At 46.9% G+C, this 24,733-nt stretch overlaps 1 protein-coding gene across 2 annotated transcripts in view; it reads left to right on the forward strand.

Moving 5' to 3' along the window:
• scube1 (signal peptide, CUB domain, EGF-like 1) overlaps window positions 1-24,733 on the forward strand; it is a 489,492-nt gene that overhangs the window by 4,957 nt on the left and 459,802 nt on the right. The gene's annotated exons all lie outside the window — the stretch shown is intronic.

The raw sequence follows: 24,733 nt of genomic DNA on the forward strand, positions 1-24,733 counted from the left end.
GCAGCACCTCATAAATGATCAGCTTGCATTGATTTAGCACTCCCCATGTAGAAGAGCATCGGAGTGTTTTAGAGGGTAGGAAAGGATGCTGAACTGCAGGAGGGCTGGGGGACTGAAATCAATGCCAAACAGATATGTTTTTAGAGTTTTTTGCAGGAAGAAAGAGATAGCAAGGCTAAGGCCAAATGATTTTGTGAGAGTTCTGAGGAGCAGGAGGATAGTGGTGGAAAGATGGGTAACTGATGGTGGAGTGAGGGACATTTTGCAATGTTATATACTGTAAATCCCTCCCCAATGATTGGTGCACAAATTTTTTCATCTGTACAGTTGTGCCTTTCTCTGTAGGTGATTTTTTTACTTACAATTTTTCTTGTTTCATTGCTCTTGTTTATAGAAGTAAAGAAAATGTTTTTAACATTTCTACACCCTTGCAGATATGTCAGGCTATGCTTGAATAGGTAAGAGTAGAACCAAGCAAGGGCAGTTTCACCCAACTGGACAGCAGAGGAGAGGTAGAAACATAGACATAGAAAAATAGGAGCTGAAGTAGGTGATTCGGCCCTTCGAGCCTGCTCCGCCATTCAGTATGATCATGGCTGATCCTCTATCTCAATACCATATTCCCGCTCTCTCTTTGGGGAAGATGGTGCGGTCGACCATGTCAAAAGCTGCAGAGAGGAGGAGGAGGCATAATGCACCATGGTTACAGAGGATGTCATTTGTCACTTTAGTTAGGGTGATTTCAGTGCTGTGGCAGGGGCGGAAACCTAATTGGAGAGACTGAAACGGGGAGTTGTGGGAAAGAAGGGCAGGAATTTGGGAGGTGACAATATGTTCAATGACTTTGGAGAGGAAAGGGAGGTTGGAGATGGGCTGGTAGGTTGCAAGGACAGAGGGGCTGAGGGTGTTTTCTTTTGTGAGTGACAGTCACCAAGGAGATGGAGCCATTTACAATGCCAGCTAGCATGATCTTAATAATCTGGCTTCTTTCCAAGGGAGGAGTAGGGGATTTACAAGCAGCTAGCCAATCTATACGATTAGGAGGCCAATCAACCAATCATTCCTCCTGGTTTCAGAAGAAGGGGCAGCATTTTCCTTCAGGACTTTATATTTTTATATAAACCAACTTCTTTCAGCAACCACACTTAACATCTAATTGACCTCAGGGTGGCACCTATTTAGACCACATCCCCACAAGGTGGCGGTGAGTAGGTAAAAGCTTCAGGAGCTGAATATCTACAGCCCTTTCGGTGCAGTCCTATCGTTAATCTGGCAGAGGGGCTGTAAATTAGACTTGCGACTTGGATACACCAGATCCCAGCCTTCCTCAGCAGTTTCTGTGGGCTTTGTTTGTAGAAGGCTAAAGGGATCAAGGGATATGGAGAGAAGGCAGGGACACGGTACTGAATTTGGATGATCAGCCATGATCTCATTGAATGGCGGAGCAGGCTTGAGGGGCCGAATGGCCTACTCCTGCTCCTATCCTCTATGTTTCTATGTTTCTATATGTTAAGAGCCTCCACCCACTTCAAACAAGGTCAACAACATAAGAAAGAGTGTGGCCAAGAGCTGGGATTCCCAGGCTAGGAGTTTTCTTGTCCTGGCTAGCAGAACATCAGTGGGCTGGTGCGTCACACGAGAACATGTATACCGGCCCACTGAAATGGTGGATGTTGGGCCCATCTGGGGGTCCAGGCCTGGATTGTGGCCTGGACCCCAGTGAGCAAATCTTTGCTCTTAGTCTGGGATTGATGGCCTGTGGATTTTCTGGGCCTGTAGTTCTGCTCTGATTCAGTTGCATTATGTGGGCTTAAAGGAATAGGCCACATTAAATGCACCTCTGACTTAACAGCTTACCGTCTTTATGCCTCTAGGAAAGGAATATCAAGATATAAACACTCGCTTGATTAATTAACAATAACATATTATGTGTTACATGATTCCAGGACATTATATTCCTAAGGCCGATGTGTGTATTGTGACAGTTCTTTATACAGATATGTATTTCATATAGTAATGGAAACACAATGAAGTGCCAGCATGTACCCTGCTCCTGCTGTGACATTAATAAGTTGGTTGCAGAATTCACAACAGTGGTTGTGGTTTGAGCAATTGTCCAATTGACCTGATAGAGGTCTTTAATATAATGAAGGGGCTTGATAGGGTAGATGTAGAGAAGGTGTTTCCACTTGTGGGGCGTCCACAACTAGGGGCCATTATTATAAAATAGTCACGAATAAATCCAATAAAGAATTCAGGAGAAACTTCTTCACTCAGAGTGATGAGAATGTGGAACTTGCTACCACAAGGAATAGTTGAGGTGAGTAGCATAGATGCATTTAAGGGGAAACTAGATAAGTACACGAGGGAGAAAGGAATAGAAGATATGTTGATAGGGTGAGATGAAGTAAGGTAGGAGGCGGGTCGTGTGGAACATAAACACCGGCAGAGGCCTGTTGGGCCGAATGGCCTGTTTCTGTGCTGTAAAATACTCTGTAAGAAAGTCTGGAGATCTTATGCTATCAACATGAAGTATCCCGTAATTTGATAGACATCAGTGTTTACACTATAGTTACCTAGTGTAAAATAATATTATTCTTAATAATATTATAGTTCTGGCTTTTTGATTTCTGGCACAAAGGCTAGACCAAAGTGACTTGTCTCATGTGGAAGAGCACAACCATCACCCCTGGTAGTCTGCCCCACAGCTGGGCCTTTGATGGGCAAGTAAAGCTTTCAAACTTGTGTAGTCTGTGTTAGCTCAGTTGTAAAAACGTAGAAGGCATGTGTTACTGCTACTGAAGGAGTACATAACATCACAGACAGATCTTTGATTTGACTATTTCAACAACTGGAAGCTATAATTTTTCATCGAATGTTATGGTTGCCGATCTTGTGTTTATTTGTAGGAGGGTGGCGAGTGCGCAAGGGGGTGTCAGGTCCTTGGCAGACTGGAAAAAATAGTTATCTGGGACTGTCAGTATTTGTCATTCTTCTAGGCTTCTGTGAGCACTGGAGAAAGTTTTTGGGCATTATTTCAAGCCGTTAAACTGGATTCCAGCCAAAGTTTTTGTCAGGCATATTTAAGTGACGTGGTTATGTTATACATTCCATTCTCTGTCATTACTGCCTCATTATTGTTAGATATAAATCATGCCCATATAAAATGGGTGCCCAGCATTACTGGGAGCTGATGAAAGATAGGAGCAGGTTTTAAGGATCCAAGAAGCTTTTATGAAAGGAACCATAAAGGAACTGATATGGTATCACATCTGCACATCTGCCCAGAGCCCTGTGTACATCTTGCCTCATCTACAGACACTTCTCTGTGCACATCACTTTACGGGATGCCTGTTCATGCCAACTCATCAAAGCCACATCCAACCTTGCCAAAAACAACATCTGCATGCACATCATTTAGTTGAACCATAATTTTAATTAAAACCCTTAGTGTGTGTGCCGAATGACTCTTTCCTCTGTTGGTGCAAGTGTGTGATGTCTGACTTCTTAAACCTAGCCTTGTGTCCTTTCTAGGTGCTACCTGAGTGGCAAGAATCTGTGACGTAGCTGGCTGCTGCATTCTCACTGCAGTCTCTTGGGACTGAGGTGGTCCTCATCTCATGGCAGCTAAGTCTTGAGATGGACATGCTGCAGGCTGAATCTCTTGTGCTACTGCAGGGGCAGGCTGGTCCTGTCTTCTTTCTGCTACATGTGCAGTCTTTTGAGGAAGAGGGTGGGAGGGCACATACGTACTGCTATCCTGAGACAGCAGCGTCATGGGAACGCATTCCTGCCATGCTACTAGTGCTGGGTGGGCATTGGCTCTGCATGGAAACTGGTCTCTCTAGGTCTGCTTTCCTACTAATCAGACCAGTGAAGCCCTGAGAGATGGTTGTCTGTAAACAGTCACTAAGGCTGTTGCAGGCAGATGCTATAACCTTCTCCATTCTGGTGCCAAGGCCTTAATGATGACAGAAAGTAACACTGTTCTTAGAGCATCCTCTGCTGATCATTGTGGAGCTACCGCATGTTCCAGGATGGACTGCAGTGGTGCAGAACCATCCAATATGATGCTGCAGGTGTGGGTTGTTGACCACATGCTGCTGCAGACTGTCCTGAACATACGTTTGATCCTCTGTAAGCATCTTTCTTTCAAAAGCAGATCCTGTGAGATCTGGTTCCCTCGCTGCTTCAACCGAGGCCAATTCCACATATCCTCTGGTCAGCAATGTTTTCTTCCTCATCTTTCACCCCCAGCTTTTCCTGTCCACTCCTGTTCTGTGTGTCACCTTGTGCACTCCAGTCTTGCTTATTCCCTTATGCCGTTTGCGCTATTGCTGGGCAGGGAGAGTGTGAGTGAATGCACATCTGATGCAATTCTGGCAAGGCTGCAAGCAGAGGTGGCTGTTTCTTTAATATCCTCCTCTGTTTCTTTCATGTTCTGTCACATCTAGAGGAGGAGAAGAAGAGAGACTAGAACCGATGCCAAGGAGCAGAGTTCACGTGACCTTCAGTAGGAGTGACATGAGGATTTTATAATCTTGTTTGCTGATATCTGGTCAAATAGCATGAGAAAGAAGGAAAGAACTTGCATTTATATAGCGCCTTTGATGACGTCAGGATGCCCCAAAGTGCTTTACAATCAATTAAGTAATTTTGAATTAAGCAAATGCAATAGCCAATTTGTACACAGCAAGGTTCCACAAACAACAATGAGATGAATGACTAGATAATCTGTGTTAGTGGTATTGGTTGAGGGATAAATGTTGGCCAAGACTCCGGGAGAACTCCCCTGTTCTTCTTTGACTAGTGCTATTGGATCTTTAACACCCACCTAAGAGCACAACTAGAGCTTTGGTTTAATGTCTCATCTGAAAGATAGCACCTCCAACAGTGCAGCACTCCCTCAGTGCTGCACTGAATTGTCAGCCTGGATTGTGTGTTCAAGTCTCTGAAGTGGGATTTGAACACACAACCTCTGACTTAGGTGAGAATGTCACCACTGAACCACAGTTGGCACCTGAAACAAAGTAGAATGTCATGGTGAACCTGCATCTGTCACTTGTAAGTTGCACTCTAACTTATCCCTGTGTCTGCCTCCCAGAAACTGAAATACTTCCTCCTTTTAAGGGCGGAGATAGGGGTGGCTCGGAGTCCACCACCTGTGGGAAATATATTCAACTCGTGCTGATTTCCAGCACAAAATGGCCACAGTGATCGGATCGAGCACTCAAAAACGTAGGCCTGAGGCCTGATTAGAATTGGGCCTCAAGTCTCATTTGCTTTAAACAGGTGAGCTGCGGATGCCAATAGGACATTCCTGATGCAGCTTTCTGGTTGGAGCCTGACCAATTCTGGCCAGCTCTGATGCCAATCTGGCCTGCCGGCAGGGCCTGGGGGTAGGGGAAGGCGAGACAGAGGGGGAGTGGGTTGGGCCGGCAGCGGCTTGTAGTATTTTCATAGAGCCAGGAGGAATACGCATGCTCCTTCTGGCTCCACAGAAATTAGACTATTAAAACTTTTCTGGCTATCTGTGGAGAGACCTCCAGCAGTCGCTTAAGACCCAGAACAACTGGGTGGAACGTGTGCGTCACCATCTCTGTCTATGTGCAGACTAATTTTGATCGTGTCATACAAGAACAACAACTTATATTTATATAGCATCTTTAATGTAATAAAACATCCCAAGGCGCTTCACAGGATTGTTATTAAAAAAAATTGACACCGAGCCGTATAAGGAGATGTTAGGGCAGATGACCAAAAGCTTGGTTGAAGAGGTAGGTTTTAAGGAGCGTCTTAAAGGAGGAAAGAAAAGTGGAGAGGCAGAGAGATTTAGGGAGGGAATTCCAGAGCTTAGGACCTCGGCAGCTGAAGGCACGACCGCCAGTGGTGGAGCATTTAAAATCGGGGATGTTCAAATGACCAAAATAGGCGGAGCGCAGAGGTCTAGGGGGATCACAGGGCTGGAGGAGATTATAGATAAGGAGGGGCGAAGCCATGGAGGGATTTGTAAACAAGGATGAAAATTTTAAAATTGAGGCGTTGCATAACTGGGAGCCAATGTAGGCCAGCAAGCACAGGGGAGATGGGTGAGCGGGACTTGGTGTGAGTTAGCACACAGGTGGCAGAGTTTTGGATGACCTCAAGTTTATGGAGGGTCTCTTCTTAGAACTGGGGAGGCTGGCCAGAAGTACACTGAAATAGTCAAGTCTAGAGGTGATAAACCAACATTAGGGTTCCAATTTGCATATGGCAGTTGCCGAATGCCTATTTCAGGCGAGCATCCTGAACACCAAGAAGCCACTGGCTGCCAATTTGGCAGCCAGCACTTAAGTGGTGCAAGTAGAATAATAGCAATGGAAGTAAACTGGAGAAGGAATAAGCCCTCCAGGAATTCAGAGATAACTAAGAACCTGGATGCATCCACTTCAGTTACTAGTGGTGCTGGATCCCAACATGTAGGTCTTACACAGCTGGCTGCAACCTAAAATCTTGTTGGGATTCACTAAAGTTGAGATCTTCACATTGGGAACTGTTTCCATGAGCATAGGTCCTGGTGCAAAATAAAAGGAGCTTTTTCAACCCAGTTCAGCTTCTGGCCAATGCTGACCTCCAGAATGTTGATGGTGGGGGGATGGGAGGGGGGGCGGGCACTGCGATGGTGGTACTGTTGAAGATCAGGAGGAGATGTTTGGGGTTTTTTTCTTGTTCAATATGTTCATTACCTAGCACTTGGGTAATGCAAATGTTACCTGCCACTTGTCAGCCCAGGACTGGTTGTTATCCAGGTCCTGCTGGAGGCTGGTATGGGCTGCTTCATTATTGAGGAGCTGTGAATGGAGTTGAACACTCTGGAATCCTCAGTGAACAAACTCGCTCCTGACCTTATGGCAGAGGGAAGGTCATCGATGAAGCAGCTGAAGATGGTGGGGCCAAGGATGCTTCCTGTGAACAGCCAGAGCCATGTTCCTTTCCATCTGGTATGTCTCCAGCCATTGGAAGGTTTTCCCTTTGACCCTTATTGACTTTAGTTTTGTTAGTGCTCATTAGTGCCGTAATCAGCCAAATGCTGCCTTGATGTCAGGGGCAACTATTGTCATCTCTCCTCTGTACTATCTTGTATATCTCTATGAAGTCACCATTCAGTTGTCTACTTTCAAGGCAAAAAGCTGAATATTTTGCCATCTTTTCTCATAATACAGTATTCTGACACTCTGTTAGCTTTGTGAGACTTCTGTGCACTGTTTCCAGGATGTAAGTGTTTACTTTATTCCTTGGTAGCTAGACTGGACACAGCATTCATGGTGTAGTCTGACCAGAGCACTGTATAATTTAAACATGACTTTGACTTACATTCTACTATTTTGGTTGTTATGTTCAGAATCTTAATTGCTTTATTGATTACTGCTCTTTCATGATTGGATTTGTTGCCCCAAAACTTTGAGCAGCATTCCTGGCAGTTACATCAGGATTGAAATTGGCAATGGCCTCTAGCACTGACTCCCTCAGATTTTCCAGTGTTAGTGTGATATCTAATTTACATGGGGCCATGTCACTATTGGCGAATCTCTGGTGTCTGCTTAGACAGTGCTGCTGGAAACCTCAGTACAGTGCCAGGTCGCCATGGGGGAGGGGAGCCCTCCCCCTCCACCACCCTGACTCCATACAGATCCTTCCCTCAGCTCCTGCTCCCTCGACCCTATTCCCACCAAACTGCTGACCACCCAACTTCCTTTTCTGGCTCCCATGTTAGCTGATATTGTTAACGGTTCTCTCTCCTCAAATCTGCCGTCATCACCCCTCTCAAAAAACCAACCTGTGACCCCTCCGTCCTTGCAAACCACCACCCCATATCCAACCTCCCTTTCCTCTCCAAAGTCCTTCAACGTGTTGTTGCCTCCCAAATCCATGCCCATCTTTCCCGCAATTCCATGTTTGAATCCCTCCAATTAGGTTTCCGCCCTTGCCACAGTACCGAAACGGCTCTCATCAAAGTCACAAATGACATCCTTTGTGACTGTGACAAAGGTAAACTATCCCTCCTTGTCCTTCTTGACTTGTCTGCAGCCTTTGATACGGTTGACCACTGCATCCTTCTCCAACGCCTCTCCACCGTCGTCCAGCTGGGTGGGACTGCACTCGCCTGGTTCCATTCGTCTCTATCTAATCGTAACCAGAGAATCACCTGCAATGGCTTCTCTTCCTGCTCCCGCATCGTTACCTCTGGTGTCCCCCAAGGATCTATCCTTGGCCTCCTATTTCTCATCTACATGTTGCCCCTTGGCGACATCATCCGAAAACACAGCGTCAGTTTCCACATGTACACTGACAACACCCAGCTCTACCTCACTACCTCTTCTCTCGACCCCTCCACTGTGTCTAAATTGTCAGACTGTTTGTCCGACATACAGTTCTGGATGAGCAAAAATTTTCTCCAATTAAATATTGGGAAAACCAAAGCCATTGTTTTCGGTCCCCGCCACAAACTCCGTTCCCTAGCCACTGACTCCATCCCTCTCCCTAACATCTGTCTGAGGCTGAACCACACTGTTCGCAACCTTGGTGTCATATTTGACCCTGAAATGAGCTTCCGACCAGCATAACTAAGACCGCCTACTTCCACCTCCGTAACATCGCCCGTCTCTGCCCTTGCCTCAGCCCATCCGCTGCTGAAACCCTCATCCATACCTTTGTTACCTCTAAACTTTATTATTCCAACGCACTCCTGGCTGGCCTCCCACATTCCACCCTACATAAACTTGAGGTCATCCAAAACTTGGCTGCCCGTGTCCTAACTCGCACTAAGTCCTGTTCACCCATCACCCCTGTGCTCGCTGACCTGCATTGACTTCCAGTTAAGCAGCGCCTCGATTTCAAAATCCTCATCCTTGTTTTCAAATCCCTCCATGGTCTCGCCCCTTCCTATCTTTGTAATCTCCTTCAGTCCCACAACCTCCCCGAGATATCTGCGCTCCTCGCTACCTCTCTATCCTCCTTTAAGACGCTCCTTAAAACCTACCTCTTTGACCAAACCTTTGGTCACCTGCCCTAATTTATCCTTATGTAGATCGGTGTCAAATTCTTTGTCTTAAATACTCCTGTGCAGCGCCTTGGGACGTTTTACTAACGTAAAGGCGCTATATAAATACAAGTTGTTGTTGTTGATAGAAAAATGCCTTATCTATCTTCAGTGGTCCAGGCCATTTCTCTGACCTGGAGCTCACTTCTATCTTTTTGGAGGCTCACTGGACATTCCAGCGTCCAGTCTTCTGACAGGTTGGGCTGAGGGAATTCCTAGCCTGGCAGTTCCTGGCCCTGCTCCTGCTCCTAGCTCCACCCCTTTATCATCACTAGCCTTGTAAGGGACAGGCTGAGGTTCCCAGCAAAATTTACAGCGGGGCTGCACAAAAAAGGGCCAGACAATTTCAACCCTGTTCAGTAGCAAGTCTAAGAATACCGCTGGATCTCTTTAATTTCACCCTTAGCAATTTTGACATGATTCATGGAGCGTGCATATGAAATGCTTTTTAAAATTCCTATATGGAATACTGCCACTGTTTGACTCACTTCTGTATTGTATCAAACTCATTTTGCAGCTCTCTGGCTGCCTCTTCAGAATAAGCTCCCCTCCCCCCAAAAAAGTTTGGTATTGTCTTTGAACCTGGTCAGTTTGTATTATGGTTTGAGATCTGAGGTATTATGTAAATTTGAAACAGTAGGGGTCTGTTCCTGGACAAATGCCCCAGAGTTTGAATGTTAATGTCCAAGCTGACAACAATTACTGTGCTTCATTTGATCATTAAGGGACCATGAGAATTATTTTTGCTTTCTCCTATTGGGCTTTCTTCTATTGGAACGTAAGCCAGTCTACCTGCCTGGGATTTTCATAAACCAATCTATTGTATTTCAATATATCTTGTTAAAAGTTTTTGTCATGGAAAGTAGACTTTCCATTACTATCACCTCTGGCTCTATCAGGAACTTTACTAACCTTCAGATTTTCATCCTTGACTTCTGTTCTGTGCAAAAATGATTATTTTGTGTTACGAATACAGGCTTAGAATTCTGCTTAAATTGATTAAGTTATGTTGTCCACTTCCATAGCAACTCTGACAAATCAAATTATGGGATAGTTATTCCAGAATTGTTGTTGAAGTTTATCAATTTTGTTTTCTATTATTAAATGGACACCATACTTCCCAGTTCAAATGGTTCTAATACTAATTTTAAGTGATGTGTAATTTACAACACAAGATAGTTCTGTATTGGTTTTATCTCACAACTAATTAGTATGAACAGGAACAACAGGCCAACATCTACAAGTTCACCAACGACTGCGATGACATGGTATCCTAAATTTACTGTATATAAGTATTTGGTATGTACAGGGCATAGCTACTACATATAGTAGTTTAATTTATAGGCATGAACAGATCAGTTTAAGGAAGCTAAGAACTATATCCATAAAACTGGAATCATATAAATTTTGGGGTTTCTGCAAAGTGATTTCTGATGTGTAATAAAAAGGAGCAATGCAACAGGTCCCTGATCTGATTTCCAAGAATTCTCAATCCAGGAGGTGAGCGAGCACCCTAACATGCAGTCTCTTGGACAGAGCGTAGTATAACTCTATTGCAGTGTGAAGTCATATTTTAAAAGTAGTTGACCCAGTAGGTAGCATTACAAACTAGCCATTCAGAGGCAGAGTTTGAAGCATGTATTGGAGCTTGTGATTCTAGCTGAGCTGCATTTGGTTTTAAGCTATGATGGAGCTCCAATGTGCATTGTGTAAAGGCTATGGGCCCTGACAACATCCCGGCTATCGTGCTGAAGACTCGTGCTCCAGAACTAGCCGTGACGCTAGCCAAGCTGTTCCAGTACAGCTACACCACTGGCATCTATCAGACAATGTGGAAAACTGCCCAGGTGTGTCATCCTGTCCACAAAAAGCAGGACAAATCCAATCCGGCCAATTACCGCCCTATCAGTCTACTCTCAATCATCAGCAAAGTGAGGGAAGGTGTCACCGACAGTGCTATCAAGCGGCACTTACTCACCAATAACCTGCTCACTGATGCTCAGTTTGGGTTCCGCCACGACCACTAGGCTGCCGACCTCATTAAAGCCTTGGTCCAAACATGGACAAAGGAGCTGAATTCCAGGGGTGAGGTGAGTGTGACTGCCCTTGACATCAAGGCAGCATTTGACTGAGTGTGGCATGAAGGAGCCCTAGTAAAACTGAAGTCAATGGGAATTGGGGGGAAAATTCTCCACTGGCTGGAGTCATACCTAGCACAAAGGAAGATGGTTGTGGTGATTGAAGGTCAATCATCACAGCCCCAGGACAGGGCAGTGTCCTAGGCCCAATCATCTTCAACTACTTCATCAATGACCTTCCCTCCAACATAAGGTCAGAAATGGGGATGTTCGCTGATGACTGCACAGTGTTCAGTGCCATTCACAACTCCTCAGATAATGAAGCAGTCCAGGCCCGCATGCAACAAGACCTGGACGACGTTCAGGCTTGGGCTGATAAGTAGCAGGTAACATTCTGCACGGTGGCATAATGGTTAGCACTGTTGCCTCACAGCGCCAGGGACCCGGGTTCAAATCCGGCCTCAGGTGACTGTCTGTGTGGAGTTTGCACATTCTCCCCGTGTTTGCGTGGGTTTCCTCCGGGTGCTCCGGTTTCCTCCCACAGTCCAAAGATGTGCGGGTTAGGTTGATTGGCCATGATAAAAATTGACCCTTAGTGTTAGGGGGGATTAAATACGTGGGGTTACGGAGTTACGGGGATAGGGCTTGGGTGGGATGGCTGTCGGTGTAGGGACCGGGTGCTAGGGTTTGGATGATCAGCCATGATCTCGTTGAATGGCGGAGCAGGCTCGAAGGGCCGAATGGCCTACTCCTGCTCCTATCTTCTATGTTTCTATGTTTCGTGTCACAGAAGTGCCAGGCAATGACTATCTCCAACAAGCAAGATTTGAACCACTGCCCCTTGACATTCAACGGCGTTACCATCGCCGAATCCCCCACCATCAACATCCTGGGTGTCACCATTGACCAGAAACTTAACTGGACCAGTCACATAAATACTGTGGCAACAAGAGCAGGTCAGAGGCTGGGTATTCTGCGATGAGTGTCTCACCTCCTGACTCCCCAAAGCCTTTCTCTTCTTCTTAGGCAGTCCCTCAGAACCGAAGATGAGTTCTCAGGTGACTGATGAGTCCAGTGTGGGACCTACAGTCTCTGTCACAGGTGGGACAGACGGTGGTTGAAGGGGCGGGTGGGTGGGGTGGTTGGGTTGACGTGTGCTCCTTCCGCTGTTTTGCGCTTGACTTCCGCTTGCTCCTGGAGAAGAGACTCGAGGTGTTCGGCGCCTTCCTGGATGCTTCTCCTCCACTTTGTACGGTCTTGGGCCAGGGATTCCCAGGTGTCAGTGGGGATGTTGCACTTTTTCAAGGAGGCTTTGTCCTTGAAGCGTTTCCTCTGCCCACCTGGGGCTCTCTTGCCGTGTCGGAGCTCCGAGTAGAGCACTTGCTTTGGGAGTCTTGTATCGGGCATGCTGATGATGTAACCCATCCATCGGAGCTGATCGAGCGTGGTCAAAGCTTCGATGCTGGGGATGTTGGCCCGAGCGAGAACACTGACGTTGGTGCCTATCCTGCCAATGGATTTGCAGGATCTTGCGGAGGCAGCGTTGGTGGTACCTCTCCAGTGCTTTGAGGTGCCTGCTGTACATGGTCCATGTCTTTGAGGCATACAGGAGGGCGGGTATTACTACTGCTCTGTAGACCATGAGCTTGGTGCCTGGTCTTCAAATACTCTCTTCCTCAGGTGACCGAAGGCTGCACTGGCACACTAAAGGCGGTGTTGGATTTCATCATCGACATCTGCCCTTGTTGACAGTAGGCTCTCGAGGTATGGAAAGTGGTCCACGTTGTCCAAGGCCTTGTCATGGATTTTGTTGATCGGGGGGGCAGTACTGTGTGGCAGGAGCAGGTTGGTAGAGGACCTTTGTCTTACGGATGTTTAGTATAAGGCCCATGCTCTTGTACGCTTCGGTGAAGGTGTTAACGATGGTTTGGAGTTCGACCTCCGAGTGTGCGCAGACACAAGCGTCGTCTGCATACTGTAATTCAGTGACAGAGGAAAGGCCAACCTTGGATCTGGACTGGAGGTGACGGAGGTTGAACAGTTTCCCGTTTGTTCTGTAAATTAGCTCCACTCCAGCGGGGAGCTTACTGAGCCTTTCTACCATCTACAAGGCACAAGTAAGGAGTGTGATGGAGTACTCTCCACTTGCCTGGATGAGTGCAGCTCCAACAACACGCAAGAAGCAGCCCGCTTGATTGGCACCCCCTCTACCACCTTAAACATCCACTCCTTCCACCACCGGCGTACCGTGGCTGCAGTGTGTACTATCTACAAGATGCACTGCAGCAACTCGCCAACCCGCGACCTCTTCCACCTAGAAAGACAAGGGCAGCAGATGCATGGGAACACCACCACCTCCAAGTTCCCCTCCAAGTCACACATCATCCTGACTTAGAAGTATATTGCTGATCCTTCATCGTCGCTGGGTCAAAATCCTGGAACTCCCTACCTAACAGCACTGTGGGAGTACCTTCACCACACGGACTGCAGCGGTTCAAGAAGGTGGCTCACCACCACCTTCTTAAGGGCAATTAGGAATGGGCAATAAATGCTGGCCTTGCCAGCGACGCCCACATCCCATAAAAACAAATAATTTTTTTTTTTAATCTGAGCAACGTTAGCTAAAATTATTTTATATTCATTGCAGGAATGTGGAATGAAACAAGCTGGGAGAAGCACAATTGGCTTGAGTAGAGGCTGGAGTGTACACTTCCTCTTAACTTAAGAGGTTAAGATGTAGAAATGAAGCAGTTGGTGGTAATTTAGAAGTGGTTTCTGAAATAATTGCAAACACCAAAATGTACATCTCTGATTTGTCCAGAGGAAGTGGCAGCATGTGTGTGTTTTTTTAAAGGGCACTAGCCTGTAAATTACAGAGAGTGATGTTATCGTATGAATGCTTAACCCATAATAATCAAATTCCTTTCTCCACAAATTTAGTAGAGCATTCACTTGTTTATTTTAAATGGGTTAATGCATCCATTGAAATAGCGGAGGGAAAAAATTAACACAAGCAAATTTTAAATAATTAAGCTTTGATATAACATTGCACACAATAATTTCCAGGTTACTGTCTTTGGGGGGGGGAAAGCATTTTGAAAAGTTTTATGGTGCTTTCAGATGTGATGTGATAATGCAAACTGTATTAATTATGCACCATTAAAAAGCAAAATCACTATCACTGCAACAAAACAATTCCTAACTATTTCACCATTCATCTTCACAACCAAGACACTTAAGAGGTGAAATTCTTTATTTCTTTTAAGTTGTTTTGAAAAAACTGGCATGAGTACAAATGTTATTTTTGGTTTTGTACTCGTGCTGACTTTTTCACAAAAATTACCAACAGGAGGAATTGTACCTCCTTAGAACTGTGACCTGGATTTCCTGGATCACACTCCTGCAGAAATTACACTGAAATTTATGCCGGTCTCTGCATCGATCTTTCTGATGGACACTTAAGCCGAAATTTCCTGCGGCACTCATTTGCCTACGCATAAACATAAAAACCAGCGTAAAGCAAGCGAAAAATGCAGTTCCATCATTAGGGGTTCTGGGCTGCTGTCTTCGGTCGTGGCACCTCACTCTCCGAGCATCCTGCCTCTGTTGCTCCTCTTCCAGAACAGGGGTTGGTCCACTGTGAACTGCTTAATCTTTATGAACATGTGGGTCTGAAAAATTTAATGTGCACTGAGGCTGACAGTTTAAGTATAGTGGCAGTCTCAGTAAGAAAACTTCAAAAACAAAATATGAAGAGAATTGCCAAGAAAGTCCAGAAATCTCAGTCACACTGGCATCAGGTGATTTTCAGCTGTGCGATACCGACATTTTTGGGGTGTAAATCTACGCCAATGCATTATTTGCGTAAATCCAGGAAACTCACCTGAGCTGGTCTTTTGCAAGGGGGCAGAGCTATCTAAATGAGTGGCAGAGGGTTTCGGCAGACATCTTCTTTGATAACAGGAAGTTCTTTACAGAAAGAGTGATCGATGTATGGAATAAACTTTGTGGAGGCAGAAACCCTGAAATCATTTAAGAAACAATTGGATGCAGCAATGAGAGGACTTTAGGGTATTTCTGGATGGCTTCCATCACCTATAATTATTTTGTGATAAGCTACGTTTCCCCTACTTCCTAACCTTGTTTTGTGTCTCGATGATTCCTGAGTGAGGAGCAAATGTGGTGGCAAGCTTCTGCTGTTTAGTGAGGGCCTTAATGGATGAAGTTGGATCTGTATCTTTGCATGCAGTGTCGTGAAATGGCCCTATTATCACTAGAGCCACAGTCCAAAAAAGCGGGGCTGCCATCCCGTGCTTGGCACTTTTGCAGTCCCACTTGTTCTTCCTCATTTATAAATAGTGCTTTATCCAGTGTATCACTATGTAAATGCCCTAAGATCAGTGATGGTGCTTGGGCAGGTGTAGTGTTTGATATGATCTGCAGTAAAGGCATCACACATTGGGTGCCACTAGGTCCTAGCACCTCATCTTAGGAAAATCCCATAAGAAGGGAAAAGGAAGATGTGTTACAATGGTTTCCAGGAGGGAATACCTTTTTGCAGTGGAAAGATGCCTGTATAATTCTGTTGTGCAGAGTATGCCTTTGTTTTACTGAGTAAGAGTAACAACAAGTTTATCAAAAGAAGGGTATTTTCTGTGCGGTGGCATTGTGCCTCCAAATTCCTCTCCCATAATCCTTCCACAGATTTTAGCCCAAAAATACTCTTCATTTTCCTCAAAAATGTGACAGCTGCTTGAGGTTCACAGGCCCATCTCTGATGCGATTGAACTCCCGATAGTTATGTGCAGCTTTCTCCTGAAAACATGCACAAGACATATAAGGGGGGAATTTTTACCTGAAAAAAAATGGGTGGGTTTGAAGCTAAATTGTTAAAACTCAGAATCCCGACCTGAACCCGCCCACTTCTGGGGGAGGGGGGCAGGGTGGCAGGACAGAGGCAGGCAGTCAATCCACTGTCAGGAAGCAGGACGTCAATTTAAATTTTACACGGAGGCTGGAAGCCTCTTTAACTACCATTTTATTTTTAACTCTATCTGGCCGGGTTTTACACACATCGTAAAACCCGGCAATTACAGCAAGGTGAGGACTGCTATATCCAGGAGGTAAGTGCCTTTATACATACCTCCTGGATCCAGGGTCCCTGCCTAGCCCACCCCCTGCGATCAGAGATCTCCCTCACGAGGCCTACGATCGTCTACCATGCCCGTCCCCCACGGTCATGATCTTCCCTCCCATGCACCCCCCCGCACCCCCCCCCCCCCCCGCCCTCCTCCAATCTGGCTGGCTGTGGGCGGGAAACAGAGGCTTGAGATGCAAATCAGGCCCTGCCGGTAAAGTTGTCAGGGCCTGCGAGAAATCCATTCTCCCGGGTTTCCCGCCCGCATCATAGCTCCCAACCTGCCTTCCCCATGAAAATCTAGCCCATAGATGCTAGAAAAGGGAAGAAAGCCTAGACCGGCACCAGGGTAGCCACCTTGCTTTTCTCTTTGTGTGAGCCCATTACAATGCAGCACATATATTGTTTCTGTTGACCATTTTGGCTCTGAGCAAGTTACGCATCACAGTCCAAGCTATTTGTGTGGACAACAAAAAATGTGCCCAATAACTTTTTCTGCAAGAAAAGTAATGAGGAAGAGTTCTCCCCATGCTTTGCAAGCTATCTCCCTGAGAGGGCTTCAGCTCACTGTTTTGCATGACAGCCTCCAGCGTTAATAATGTGCCCAAAGATGGGTAAACTGACCTTGGCACTGCTTCTGATACCTGAAGACTTCTTTGTTATTTTCTCCCAGGTCTCTGGGACCTGAAAGACTGCTTTCACTATGCAACCTCAATTCAGGCATCTTGCAATTCTGCTCCAAAGAGAGTCATCCTCCCTTTGCTCCACCTCATGCACCAGGACCCCTCCAGGACCGTGCCATTGAATGGGGAGTTTGCACATCTCTTCCTGCAGCAACTTCTATGTAACAAATCTTGCATGACCACCTTCCTTTGCAGCACACCACCTTCTGCTGAACAAAAGATCTCCATCTTTTTAAGAGCAGACAGCACCTCTTTATGAGCTACTGTCTCACTGGACTGCTCGCTGCTCAGCCAATTACACTGCTGCCCAGCCTTCCCGCACCCATATTCTACATGTGGAGAGCCTATTAAAATTGGGAGGAGGAGCTAGCCTTGCAAAGTTTGATGAATTCAGGTTTCCCCACTATCTGCACAGACCTATCTGTGGTGTAGGCAAGTGCAGCCATTATTTTGCTGTTGTTGTGAATTTGGTGTTACTGTGATTCAAGAACAAGAATAGTACTTGCCGAGATTTGCATCAGTCATTTACTTATCAGACTTTCATCTGCAGTCAAATTTACTTAATGGACAAGCCAGATAATAACATTAAAACCGAGTTCCTGCCCAGTAGTAATTGTTCATATCATTTTGAAGTGTACTGTGAATAGTATCCATGCTGTTCTACTACTCATATCCTGCAGCTTGTAGATTTTCCAGTTAAAGTTTGTAATTTCAGAATATGGTTCTGCGCACTCCCAACATGTTTTTCTGATTTTTTTTTAAAGTTGTGCTCCTCACTCTCTAACTCTAACTTTCTTAGTATTTAATGTTTTTTTCAGGCCTTAAAATTGAGGTCTTCTCAAGGGCAAGAAATATATTTTTGTGAGACGGATTTAAAAAAAACTCCTTCATTTTGCTAAGAACCACACTTAGCGAAAAATAGTCAGTTTAAAGTTTGTTTATCTAACGTTGACTGAAGTACATTTATTGTTTTTCACCTGTTTAAAAATGTTCTTAAAGATCAATGTTAAAATTCTAATTTGCCAGCATTCACAATAACATTGGCCTTTGTGTTATAATGGCCCAGAAATTCGGGTCGGGGGCTTCCCGCGGGTGCAAGCCCCCGACCTACACTTACATATCGCACTGACATTTGAAGACTGGGCCTGCATGGATTTCCGGTCTGTGGCCCGGTTCAGCTCCCGGCGCGCTGTGCGTGCGTGATCCAGCGGCGTACTTAGTGCGATGAGCTGGCTGGGATCACGTGAGCACTGGGCAACCAATGGGAGTTTACAAAAGTCCATTCATGAGTTAGACATAAGACCTGTCAAACTCATGCAAAGTACGGGCACCCAAAACACTACTTAAACTTTAAATAAAAGTTTAAAAAGCATTCCATTAATTAAATTAACTATTAATAACTTTAAAAAACTAATTTAAACAATTATTCAAATTTCTGCCCAAATTTTTTTTTCAAGAAATCGGGTCCAAAAATACACTTACCTTACTGTAAATTCTTTAAAAATAATAAACCTGTGGAAAAAAAATTCTAACTTTAATTATTAGACCACTTACCTTATAAAACTAAGTCCTTACGTCTGCTTTTTTCATTCGTAAAAAGTGGAGGTCTTCACGCACAAACCTGTCAAAAAAACCGAAGTTCAACGCGTACGCGCTGCCTCCAACGTCGCAAAGGAACCGCCTCTGAACCCCTTGGTTCAGAGGAGTGGAAATGCCGGTTTTCCGCGCATGCGCTGTGCATGCTGAAATCCGGCACTTCCAACGGGCCCACGTGTGAGTACCCCGTCCGTACTCACGCGTTGGGACCGGAATTACTGGGCCAATCTAGTTTTTTTTGTGGGTAAATAACAATTTGCAGGATAGTTCTCCACAAGCCCCAAAACTGGATTAGTCCCACATCTTAGTAAACAAGCCACAGCTCTCTGAATCAAGAATCATAGAATAATACAACACAGAAGGCGGCCATTTGGCCCATCATGCCTGTGCCAGCTCTTTGAAAGAGATAACCAATTAGTCCCACTACCCCGCTGTTTTCCCTTAGCCCTGCAAATTGTTCCTTTTCAAGGAAACAGTTATAAAAATTTGGATCAGTTATTTACTAATCAGGCTTTGATCTGAAGTCAATTTTACTGAACGGACAAGGCAAATAACAGCTTCAAAACTGAATTGCTGCCCAATATTAATGATATGGTGTCGCCAATGTTCCTTTTATTGCCAGTGATCTTTGAGCAACCTTAAAAGAAACTTGTAAGCAGCCTCCTCGCTATAACGTTAGAGCTTTGACCACCTAATTTGGAATCTAGTCTTGATTCACTTTCATGTGGGAGATTACCCAAGAGTGAAAGCTTCACCAGTCTTAGTTGGTTAGTCTGGGGAGAGAGATCATTGACTGCAGAGGCTTTCTGCACTGCTCCAAGGTGCCTCTTCATCAACTGAAGCACATTGATGGCTCCTGTGGAGACAGATACGGACTGATGTGTCCTCACTCCTCCCAACCAAAGAGGACTTTTTGGATTCCATGTGCTGATGTGGAGAAGGGAGAGGGAAGAAGCAAAAGATTTTCTTGTAAATAAATATGAGTTAAATAGTGAATAACAGTTAATTTGGAGCTGGTTGCAAGGTTTTTTTTTGCTTTTTCTATTTTGGTGATTGGGTTGCTGACTGTTGCTGTTTCAGTTTTACTGCTGAAGTTCATGTGTTACTGCTGTTGATTTTTCATTTATCATTCCCATTTTGTGTTTGCTGAATTTTGTTATATTGCTTTGCATCATGGATAGAAAATAATAATTTACAAGATTGGATATTAATAGTGGCATGTGAAAGGAAGAAAACGTTTTACTGAAAACAGCAAATTGAAAAACAAATTGAGTTATGACAGGGAGAAATACTTAAATTTTTGTGGACTCCACATAGGCTAAGAGTTAATGCATGAATCCGAGGTCTGGATTGCAATACTATATGTTGGTGGTATCTGTTAACTAGAATACGTCCAAGAATGAAAATGCATTTTTACGAATAATTTATTACATTTCTTAATTCTTAATATTGCCTTTAATAAGTACATTCCATAATCAATTTATTTTCTCCCTCCACTTTTTAACATGTATTTTCTGCCCCTTTGTGCTGTGCACTGCTCTATGGGTGAAGAGGTGGGCAGTTCTCCACCAATGCAGTTTTTCAGCCTCTGATTGGTGCACACAAATAAGATCCTAGTTGCCGTAGAAGACCAAGTTACATGTACCACCTTCTTGTCACTTATAATAAGCCTTTGATGGAAACAAAAGCAACATTGAAAATAAGGTTTAAAAATTACATTCAGACAAATTTATTAAGAGATTCAAAGTGCCAAGCTTTTCATTGTCTTCCTTGCAATGCATTCCTCTCCAGAATGTACCCCCACACTTCTGTTCATTAGCATTCATTCGCCATGCATTGTCAGCTGTGGTAAACCACTGTTAACTCTATACATGTCTGTGTGGTAAACCACTGTTAACTCTGTACAAGTCCGAGCATGTCTCCGCCCCTGGCTCCACCCCTAAGCCCAGGTATAAAGGTGACTCACCACCCTTCCCCCGAGAGCTCTTAGGATGGATCCACTAGCAGAGGCATGCTCCAGTTCTTAGTCAATAAAAGCCTACTTCGTATAAGTTCAACTCGTAGTCTTTAGTGTTGTTGATAGTGCATCAATTTTATTGACTAATTTTTCGACATGGAGCAAATCTTGAAGCCGGAACGTTTAGACCTGGATCCTCAAGCAGCAGATGCAGCCAATAACTTTGAACACTGGCTGAGCTGTTTCGAAGCCTTCCTGGAGGCCTCCAGCACTACCGTCACTACTGATGACGCGAAACGGCTTGTCTTGAACTCACGGGTGAGCCACCGAGTCTACTCGATCATCCGAGACGCCACAACTTACGCGGCCGCCATCGCGACGCTAAAGGAACAATACGTGAGGCCTGTTAACGAGGTCTACGCCAGACACCTCCTGGCTACCCGAAAACAGCGCCCCGGGGAATCAGGCGCCGAATATTTACTGGCACTGAGAGTCCTCGGCCGGGCCTGTAATTGCAAAGCGGTGATGGCCAAGGAATGCACGGAAGACCTGATCCGAGACGCCTACGTAGCCGGCATCAGGTCCAACTATACTCGGCAGAGGCTGCTGGAACAGAAGGGGCTCGACCTGCAGAAGATGGTGGCCCTCGCTAACTCGTTAGACGTGGCCCTCCAGAACATGGACGCCTACCCCCCTGACCGGATGGCCACGTGGATGTCACAGGAGCAGCCATCTTGGGACCCGGTAAGGCCACAAGCCGCCAGCAGCCCAACTACAGCTGCAATGACCAGAGGCCAGAAATGCTACTTCTGCGGCCAGGCCAAGCACCCCAGACAGCAATGCCCAGCAAAAGACGCGACCTGCTCAAAATGCGGCAAGAAAGGCCACTACGCGAGAGTGTGCAGGGCGAAATCGACCCCCAATTCCAGCAGCGCCGCGTGTGAACTATGCAGGCCACCATTTTGGACCCCACCAACCACGTGTGAGCCGTGCGGGCCGCCATTTTGGGCACCACCAGCCGCGGGGGAGCCGCCATCTTGGACACCATTTCGGGACCAGGCCCCCGGTGAGGGCGAATACTACAGCGACCCACCGACCTCGACGATGGCCTCCATCACCCTGGACCAATCTAGGCCCCATCAACTAGCCAGGTCCATGATGAATGTAAAGGTAAATGGCCATGCCACAAATTGCCTTTTCGACTGCGGAAGCACGGAGAGCTTCATCCACCCCGACACGGTGCGACGCTACTCCCTATCGGTTATGCACACACGCCACCAGGTCTTTATGGCCTCAAAGTCCCATACGGCGGATGTCGGCGGCTACTGTGTAGCGACTCTGACAGTGAACGGCGTGGAGTACAGAGATTTTAAATTCCTCGTCCTGCCACAGCTCTGCGCTCCCGTACTGCTAGGATTAGACTTCCAGTGCCATCTGGAGAGCGTCACGATGGCATATGGCGGGCCCCTGCCCCCACTTACAGTCTGCAGCCGGCAGAATTTAAACACGGCGCCGCGCAAAGTATGCAGCCTGTCCACCCTGAAGGTCAACCCCCCCCCCCGTTGTTCGCTAACCTCGCCAAAGACTGCAAGCCAATTGCTACTAAAAGCAGGCGGTACAGTGCCGGGGATAGGAGCTTTATTAAATCAGAAGTAGAAAGACTCCTGAGGGAAGGGATTATCGAGGGCAGCACCAGCCCATGGCGAGCCCAAGTGGTGGTAGTGAAGACCGGCGAAAAACAGCGCCTGGTTATTGATTACAGCCAGACGATCAATCGATACACGCAATTAGATGCATACCCACTTCCCCGCATATCTGACATGGTCAACCAGATAGCACAATACCGGGTATTCTCGACGATTGATCTGAAGTCGGCATACCACCAGCTCCCCATCAGGCCTGAGGACCGCCAGTACACAGCCTTCGAGGCTGACGGTCGCCTCTACCACTTCCTCCGAGTCCCCTTCGGCGTCACCAACGGGGTCTCGGTCTTCCAAAGGGAGATGGACCGGATGGTTGACCAGAACGCGCTGCAGGCCACCTTCCCCTATCTAGACAACGTCACCATCTGCGGCCATGACCGGCATGACCACGACGCCAACCTAGAAAAATTCCTCCGTACGGCCCAACGGCTGAATCTGACATACAACAGAGAAAAATGTATGTTCCGCACCATGCGCCTCGCTATTCTTGGCTGCGTGGTGGAAAACAGAGTCATCGGCCCCGACCCTGACCGAATGCACCCCCTCCTGGAACAACCCCTCCCCCACTGCCTAAAAGCCCTGAAGAGATGCCTAGGGTTCTTCTCTTACTACGCCCAGTGGGTGCCCAACTATGCGGACAAAGCCCGGCCCCTCATCAAGTCAACCTCCTTCCCCCTGATGGCAGAGGCCCGTGCGGCCTTCACCCTCATAAAAGAGGACATTGCGAAGGCCACAATGCACGCAGTGGATGAGTCCATCCCTTTCCAAGTGAAGAGCGATGCATCCGACTTCGCCCAAGCCGCAACCCTTAACCAGGCGGGGAGACCCGTGGCCTTCTTTTCACGGACCCTCCAGGGCCCCGAAATTCGACACTTCTCAGTCGAGAAGGAGGCCCAGGCGATAGTGGAGGCTGTACGGCACTGGAGGCATTACCTGGCTGGTAAACGTTTCACCCTGCTCACTGACCAACGGTCAGTAGCATTTATGTTTAACAACAGACAAAGGGGGAAAATCAAAAATGATAAGATATTGCGGTGGAGGATCGAGTTATCCACCTACAACTACGATATCTTATACCGGCCCGGGAAACTTAATGAGCCCCCAGATGCCCTATCCCATGGGACATGTGCCAACGCACAAGTCGATAAGCTACGGACCCTCCACAATGATCTCTGCCACCCGGGGGGTCACCAGGTTCTTCCATTTTATTAAAGCTCGCAACCTGCCTTACTCCATCGAGGAGGTCAGGACCATGACCAGGAACTGCCAGGTCTGCGCTGAATGCAAACTGCATTTTTATAGGCCAGACAGGGCACACCTGATTAAAGCCACCCGCCCCTTCGAACGTCTCAGCGTCGATTTCAAGGGGCCCCTTCCCTCCTCTGACCGCAACACGTACTTCCTCAATATTATTGACGAGTACTCCCGTTTCCCCTTCGCCATCCCCTGCCCGGACATGACCAGCGCCACAGTCATCAGGTGCCTCAACGACCTGTTCGCCATATTTGGCTTCCCCAATTACATCCACAGCGACGGGGCTCGTCGTTCATGAGCGACGAGCTGCGCCAGTACCTGCTCGAGAAGGGCATAGCCACGAGCAGGACTATCAGCTACAACCCCCGGGGTAACGGACAGGTAGAGAGGGAGAACGCAACGGTGTGGAAGACCGCCATGCTCGCCCTAAAATCCAAGGGCCTCCCAATCTCCCGCTGGCAAGATGTCCTCCCCGATGCGCTCCACTCCATACGATCACTGCTCTGTACTGCCACAAACGCCACCCCTCACGAGAAGATGTTCATCTTCCCCAGGAAATCCACCTCGGGGACATCACTACCGCCATGGCTGACGTCTCCGGGACCCGTCCTGCTCAGGAAACACGTGAGGAGCCAAAAGACGGACCCCCTGGTCGAAAAGGTTCACCTCCTCCACGCCAACCCACAGTACGCCTACGTGGCGTATCCTGACGGGCGGGAGGACACAGTCTCAATTCGAGACCTCGCACCCTCAGGTACCACCCGAAACACCATCGATCACCATCCACTACCTCCACCCACCACCACTACCCACGGCGCACCACCGGGGTGCCTACCACGAACTGACGACATGCCGGTGCCATCCCTACCCCGAGAGGACGACACGCCAGTGCTCCGCCCCACGCGAGAAGCGGCCGCGGGCAAAGAACCGCCGCAACCAGCACCACGAAGATCATTACGGCAGACAAGACCCCCGGAGAGACTTTCGTATACGAACTTTTGAAACACTTCACCCCGCCGAACTCTTTTTTAAATGAGGGGTGAATGTGGTAAACCACTGTTAACTCTATACATGTCTGTGTGGTAAACCACTGTTAACTCTGTACAAGTCCGGGCATGTCTCCGCCCCTGGCTCCACCCCTAAGCCCAGGTGTAAAGGTGACTCACCACCCTTCCCCCGAGAGCTCTTAGGATGGATCCACTAGCAGAGGCATGCTCCAGTTCTTAGTCAATAAAAGCCTACTTCG

This window comes from Somniosus microcephalus, chromosome 16 (genome assembly GCF_052327205.1).
Source record: "Somniosus microcephalus isolate GS21.2 chromosome 16, FLI_Smic_1.0, whole genome shotgun sequence".
In the NCBI taxonomy this organism is placed as follows: Eukaryota; Metazoa; Chordata; class Chondrichthyes; order Squaliformes; family Somniosidae; genus Somniosus; species Somniosus microcephalus.